This window comes from Gossypium raimondii, chromosome 9 (genome assembly GCF_025698545.1).
Source record: "Gossypium raimondii isolate GPD5lz chromosome 9, ASM2569854v1, whole genome shotgun sequence".
Taxonomy (NCBI): domain Eukaryota; kingdom Viridiplantae; phylum Streptophyta; class Magnoliopsida; order Malvales; family Malvaceae; genus Gossypium; species Gossypium raimondii.
The window spans coordinates 14285390-14293200 of record NC_068573.1 but is presented as its reverse complement, the minus strand read 5'-3'; the positions used below and the strand labels follow the sequence as shown (position 1 = coordinate 14293200).

Sequence of the window (7811 nt, the reverse complement as noted above, 5' to 3'; positions counted from 1 at the left end):
TATATTTGTTTTTTATACAATACCTAAAATTACTCATAGCCCCTTCCCAATCCTTAAATAGAAGGATAATGTGCTTCAATGCACTCAAACCCACGTCCTCCTGCACTGGCAAAAATGTCGATACCAATCCAGCTAAAACTTAATCGGTTCAAAATTGAAATGTAACCTCCCCAACCCGGCCTAGACGTTAGACCCGAATTTGAGAGATTACATCAGCCACCGAGATGACCTAGTAGGGTTATCAAAATTCTAGAAAACAGTCATTTTAAAATAATTATTTAATTTAGTACAAAACTTAGTTTAAATGTCGATTTATTAATCCTCAACGTTTTAATTATTATTTAGCAGGAGAAAAGATGGTGTTTACTTATGTTTTAAATAAAAACTGGGATTCATGCATAATAAATTAATAATAATAACTTAATATCCTAATTAAAAAATTAAAATTAAATGTCTTGCAAAAATAGACAAACTTAAGTATAACAAACTGTTTTTAGTAATGTTGGAAATAGTGGTTTTGAGACCACGATTTTTGACGAGCGAGTTAGTATTTTATTAATTATTTAATATTTATGAGTATTTACTAGAGTCATGCTAAAATTTGGTTAAGAAATTTTAACATTTAGTTAGTTAATTAAGTGAAAAGGACTAAATCGTAAAACCTGCATAAGTTAGATTCTATAAGCTAAAGGTGTTATATTAGCTAGGAAACAAGAGTGGAGGGCCTTATTGAGCAAATATACCCTTGGTTGTGGTATTGGACGGTTGTGACTTGGTATTTAGTGAAAAAATTTTAAATTGAAAGGTTAATTTGCTAATTAGGTAAATAATAAACTTTTTTTAATAACATCCAACTGAAGATTTTATTAAAAGAAACTAAAACAGTTGAAACAAAAGCTCGGAAAAACAAATAACAGCAAAAAGAAAACAAAACAAGCAACTCCAGCCTAGACAGAAAAGCCACGCACCATAATGGAATACACGTGTAGACCATGGGAGACTACAAACAACAGGAGTAGGTCACAAAACCATTGGAAACCGCCATTTCCTTTAATCCCTGCTCTCAGAAAACCAATCGTTCTTATCGCCCTCATAAAAAATCCCCATCACCAAAACCCTTTTGAATAAAACATCAACTACCCACAAGCCATTCCAACACCCGCTCCGTCGTCCTCTCCAACACCCCTACAGTTCAAAGCCACCATCTCTACCAGGTAACTATTTTCCAGATTTAGACCATCTCCCCTTCTCCATCCCTCTTGTACTAGGAAATAAGCCAATATGTTCACCTCTCGGGGACATAAATAACCTCACAGTCTCCAAATTTTCGTTGTTCAATTCTAATGTCATGAATATACGCCCCAATGCTGATCTATCAACACAGCTTGAGTTCGTTTTCGTTATCACAGAAAGAGAATCCCCTTCCACCACCACCCTTTTAAAACCAAGATCCACCCCCAATCTAAGCGCTTAAAGGCATGCAAGTGCCTCAGCCGCAAAGACCGACGGTATGTTTCCATTTACAGTTACTTTTTCAACAATAGTTCTAGATCTACCATCTTTGATGATTATCCCTGAACAGGAATTTGAAGTAAGAACATGAAATGCCGGATCAAAATTTATCTTAACGAAAGGTTCATCTAGTGGTCTCCACCTCTCAAAACCCACTTTCGTAACAGGTAATTTCTTCTCAATTACATTAAGTTCATACATATAGGACGAAATCTTACTTACAATCTATTATGACGAGGCAAACGATCTGTCATGCACCCATTTATTTCTCTCTAACTAGAGGAACCAGATCATACATGAAATCTGCCTATGGGTATATTCCGAAGAGTTATGAAACATTCTCAGTAACCAATCTTGAAAATTGTGACCGCCCTCTTCACCATTCCATTTAATATTCAATAGGTCCCAACAACAGCAACAAAAGGATAATCCCGAAAGTCATGCTCCAAATCCTCCACACCCCGTACACACTTTGGGCAAATCGTAGAACCCACCAAGCGTCTATTGTACAAGTTGTGTGAATTAGGAATTAGATTCTTGGAAATGCGTCAGACTGTGATTTTAACCTTTTTTGGAATTTTTAGTTTCCATAGCTTCTTGTAAAAAATATTGTAACAATCCACTGCATTTTCATTTAACTCTTTATTTCCTTGTAATAATTTGTAACTGCTCTGAATGGTATACTCACCTACGGGTTCAACTCGCCAAACCACCATATCCGGCCGAGGATGCGAGGCAAGAGGAATACACTGAATCCTACTCGCCACATCAAGATCAAAACAACTAGTAATTATTCCCACATCCCACACCCGTTCTTGATGAACAATTAAATCAGATGTTTTTCTATAATGTATGTTCTCATCCGTAGCCTGAATTTTTTGTATAGGTAGACCAGGGACCCAGCTATCCTCTTATATGTCAATGCTTGTGCCTGTGCCCACTTGCTAGCCCAGGCCCTCAGAAGCAGACCCTTTGTAGATCATATACTCTTTTAGGTATAAGATGGGTAGACTCATAAACTAGCTTTCAAAAAATCAAAATTAGGGTAATATTTAGCTTTAAACAATCGCGCCAATAATGAACTCTGATCTTTAACTAAACGCCAACCCTACTTGGCCAAAAGAGCAAAATTAAACTTACTAAGATCTTGAAAACCCATCCCACCATGGTGTTTCAATGAACACAACATAGACCATGCACACCAATGAATCCTTTGCTTACCATAAAATTTTTTCCACAAATAATGAGAGATAATATGCTCTATATCTTGACATAATGAAGTTGGTAATAAAAAGCAAGACATCGTTAAAGTGGGAATAGCTTGTAGAACACTCTTTATAAAAACTTATTTTCCCCTTGAGACAATGCTTTCACACACCAACTGTTAATGTGACACCGCATACGGTTCTTCAATCCCTGAAACGCCCGCCTTTCACTCATTCCAACCATAATAGTTAAGTTTAAGTATCTTTAAGGGTCAGTTGAAATACTAACCTCCAAGCACCTTGATATCTCATACCTTATATCATCCCCCACATTTGAACTGAAATAGATAGCAAATTTTTCATAATTAACACATTGGCCTTACGCTTCCTTGTATTCTTTAAGAATCTATTGTAGAAACATTGCTTCTCTCACGTAACCCCCATAATAAGATACAATCTTCAGCAAACAGAATATAAGAAATTTCTGGTCCCCCTACCGATTCTTGCGCCTTTGATTAATCTACTCTGACTTGCCATGTGCATCGAGGATAAACATTCACTTTATATTAAAAACAAATACGGGCTAAGCAAATCTCTTTCACGAAGTCCCCTCTGGGGTGAAAACCTTTGACTCACCTCTCCATTGAGAATTACAGAATAGGTTACTGAGCTCACACAATTGTGAATAAAACCAACCCATCCTTCCACAAAACCCATCTTCAAAAGCATCTTCCTCAAGAGCTCCCATTCCACCCCATTATATGCCTTACTCATATCGAGTTTAAAGGGAAAATAACCCTTCATACCAATCCTTTTCCATTTAAACACCTCTAAGATCTCATACGCAAGCAAAATATTATCAGTAATTAACCTCTTAGGAATGAAAGCACTTTGCGCTTCATCAATACAACAACTTAGAACTTTTTGGAAATGATTAGCCACGATTTTAGAGATAATTTTATACAACACCGAGCAGAGCCTTATAGGGTGAAAATTTTTCATATTATTCGGTTTTGATGTTTTCGGTATTAACACAATAAGTTCCCACCTCATCTCTTACAATATGCCAATAATTTTGAAAGAATAGAGCAGGAAAACCATTAGGTCCTGACGCCTTTGTGGGCACCATTGTTTTCTTTGCTATAAGCATCTCATCTCTTTCATATCAGGTCGTGAGGCATTGATTCATGTCCTCCAAAATACACCCATTAACACCTCCAAAATATGATCAGAATCGCATAATCCCTAAAAGGTAAATAACTCCATAAAATACTCCCTGGCAATTTCATTCACCTCCCCTACATCACTAGTTACATGACCATCTCCCCTATCCAACCATTTCACCATGTTCATCCTTTTCCTTTGAAATGTTATACGATGAACGAAACTTATATTACGATCACCATGCTTTAACTAATTCACACGTGCTCTTTGCTCCCAATACATTCCTTCTTTCTCTAACTCCAAATTCAAATCAATTTTAGTCTCCATGAGATTGAAAATGCTATCATTATCCCATTTGCCCAAGTTAAATTCCTCAATCTTTCTACAAAGATGCCTCTACCTTCTACCCTTCTCCTTTCTCAACCTATCAGCCCAAGATTCCAAACCCTGCCCCAACAACTCAAGCCGATGTGGAAGAGTACCCCTACTCTGCTCCCAAAGTTTACGAACTTTAGCTTCACATGAATCTTCTAACGTCCAAGATGCTTCAAACCGAAAATGATTACTCTGAAGATTCCCCTCCCCCTTATCTATTACCAACAATAGAGGACAATGATCAACAAATGAGTGAGGCAAGTGGCACACCACAAAATTTGGAAACTTTACCCGCCAAGCAAAATTCGTAACTACCCTATCCAACCTTTCCCTAATATTATTATGCTCAAAGTTACCCATTTCGTAAGTAAACGAAGGACCTTTAAAACCTAAATCCTCCAATTGGAAGTCCCTCAACACCCGTTGAAACTCTCCTATCCTTTTATCATCACGCAAAACACTCCCTTTCTTTTTAAAAGAGTAAAATGTACCAACCACGACAAATTCTAATCCCTCCCTAAGCTTTGAAGTAGATGCCAAGATGTACTACAGTTTCTCATATTAGGAGAGCCATAAAACCCCGTCAGCCTCAAATTAATTCCATCATCGGGACCATAAATATCCACATCAATATGGTTAGTCAAAAAATTTCACAAATTAATGTCAATATCAATCTTCCACCCAAAACTAAAGCCCCTTCGTACCCACTACTGGAACATCAATACCATGCACAAACCCCCCAGACGACACACTCTCTCCATTCTGACAGAATCCAACTTCAACTCTATCAATAAGACAACTTAGGAATTGTGAAGTTTCAACATATGTTGAAGCCTCCTTAATACTCATGGACTCCCCAATCCATGAACATTCCAACTCATAATCTTCATTGATGTCGGTCGACATGCCCCCAAGTGATTGCCAATAAATTAGTTTGATAAGCTAGAAACTGCTCACCCTCTTTCTTCTTAGAAACCGATGAAAAATCAATGGACGATTCTTAAAAGTCTAGGGCGCCCCTTTTATCACTCACTCGAAATCAACCTGATGAGAAAACCTAAACAAAAATCTCTTCTCCCCTAGATTCGAGATCTCAATGTCTCTTAAAGGATGCCAGAGATTTGCTAACGTATTTCACATAACTTGAAATTAAACCACACAGCAGTAAGGAAACCCACAAAGCATAGATCATACAGCCTGTGATTTCCCTCGAAAATTCCCTCAATCTATAGGACCTTCTCCTTCTTCCCATCTGATATACGCAGCTTGGCCATGTTAGCCTCTATTTTAGATTCCTTCATATACAAACAAAACCCAAACTAAAGAATAAAAAACCACCAGATCTAGCGAAAAATAAAAAATAGAGAAAAACCAAGGTCCTATTTTAGAAATGTGCTACAAATGAGCAGATAGATGAAGAATAATTAAAAATAATAATTTTAGGTAAATAATAAAGTAAAACAAGATGAAATAATCATCATTTTCATCATTTCTTTCACCCTAGAACGAAAAAACCATAGCCAAGGGAGGAGCAAGCTTCGACCAAAGAAATTTCAATTGCATGGTATGAAGTTTCAGTCTATTTTTAATGATTTTTATGTTTCTGTTACTGTATTAGCTTAATCTAGCTAACCCGAGGGTTAATTTGTAAAATTGTTAAACGTTTTCTGCCATTGATAAAATTAAAGTGTTTTTGAACTTAGTTGATAGATTATTAAGGTTGGTAGCTAAAAAGAAGTAATTTGTTAAGTGATTTTTAATGATTTTAATATTTAGGATTAAATTGTTGAAATATTAAAATCCAATGAAAATAGGGTGAATTAATGAAAGATATGGGTCAGATTGACCCCTAGAAAAACCAACTACTATGGTTTTTCTTTTAAAATCGTAATTTTACAAGTTTTAGGTTTAGGGACTAAATCATACAAAAGTTAAAATATTAGGGTAATTTTTTAAAATAATGATGGAAGGGGTTAACTGTATAAAATTACTTATTTAAGTTCTGGAATAGTATTAATTGAATGAAAATACTATTTAGATCAAGAAACGCAACAACCGAATTTAAATTGAGGAAAAACTAAAGTTTCAAACTAGTTGTCGACTCTGTTTTTGCAACCGTTTTTGTCGAGGTAAGTTTATATAAGTATTAAACTTATTAAATGATGTTTTGAATGTAATGTTAATAAATATTATGCTATGTATAATTTTGATTGATAGTTGTATGATGTTTTTATATTGGATCAAATTATGATGTTAGTTAAATTGAATGTTATATTTGAGAATGTATATTTCCTTAAAGCATGTTTGAAATAGCATTATGTAATGTAAATAAAATAATTGGATTTGTACAATAGTCCCATTTGAGCCTTGTGAAAACTTAAGATACAAATGACATGTCATTAGGGGTTATACGATTTCGGGTGCTGGTCTTGGATGTTCTACCAATGGCTGGGGTCCTACATTTGTTGTCAATTCCCCACAGCTCGTGTGAGCAGCATCGTGTAGCTTAACATTGCGACCCACAGCTCGTGTGAGCATATATGATTACATGTTCCAATCACAGCTTATGTAAGCAATTCTCGAGTATCTAATGATATTCCATTTGGTTCAATGGGTGATTAAAGTTTAATCTGAATATGTAAGTATATGAAATGGTCAATGTTATTACAAGATGAAATGAAAAATGTTGATATATGTGCTTGAAATTAAAAGGGTATTATTTAAATACATGATGGATGAAATATATATTGAATGCTTATTGTGGTATGTTCCATGAGTTGGTTGGATTTATATGTTGATTTATACACTTACCAACCCTGTGAAGTGGTGTGTTTAGGAAACAAAATTATGCTTATGATTTAATGAAATTATGGTTGGTTGTTTTAAACATAATATGTTCGGTAAGTTTAAGTTTCCTTTATACGAGCTTACTAAGTACTAGTTGCCTATGTAGTTGTTTTCTTTTTCTTGTAGATCACCGGAAAAGCTCATCGATTGGAATTTCGTCGGAGTACAATCACACTATCCATCCTTCTCTTTGGTAGTTTTTTATTACTTAGTTGATGGTTATAAATGGCATGTAATAAGTGTTTTGAGTTATTTTTCCAATATGGTGTGAATTGATCTTACTTGTAGCTACTTGTATATATGTTTTTTGTTTTGCTTGTAAATGTCTAAAATTATGTGTTTTATGGACACTTTGGTTATGCCTATGGAAAGTGTTAAAGTCATTATGGTTTATACTGAGAATGAAATGACTTTTTGGTATGATTGTTATATGCTTAAGGTGTGGATTTTTAGTTTTGTACTTGAGTTGATTTGGTGTATGAATTGTGGTGCCTATTAATAGCATATTGGTTAGAAATAGGATGAATGATTTTTGGCATTTTTTGGTGTCCTTGAATGTGATTTAATCATGTGAAAGTATCTAGAAATTGATTGGCTTGGTGTGTAAGGCTTGCATTAGGGGTAATTTAGCGAGCATACGACCTGGGACACGGGTTGTCACACGGTCGTATATTTTTATTAAGTACAGGATGAACCACATGGTCATAA

The 7811-nt window shown here is 35.3% G+C and overlaps 1 long non-coding RNA gene across 5 annotated transcripts; it reads left to right on the top strand.

The window, feature by feature from the left end:
* The first annotated feature begins 962 nt into the window (after positions 1 to 962).
* Positions 963 to 7523, top strand: LOC105798488 (uncharacterized). Of its 5 annotated transcripts, none has more exons than XR_008188633.1 (7): positions 963 to 1508; positions 1583 to 1679; positions 1915 to 2298; positions 2381 to 2507; positions 5761 to 5820; positions 6660 to 6824; positions 7230 to 7523. It is a non-coding gene; the product is annotated as an uncharacterized LOC105798488 (long non-coding RNA). The 5 variants fall into 5 exon arrangements; XR_008188631.1 differs by having other exon boundaries at positions 965 to 1508; positions 2399 to 2507; XR_008188634.1 differs by lacking the exon at positions 5761 to 5820 and having other exon boundaries at positions 966 to 1508; positions 2399 to 2507.
* The last annotated feature ends 288 nt before the right edge of the window (positions 7524 to 7811 follow it).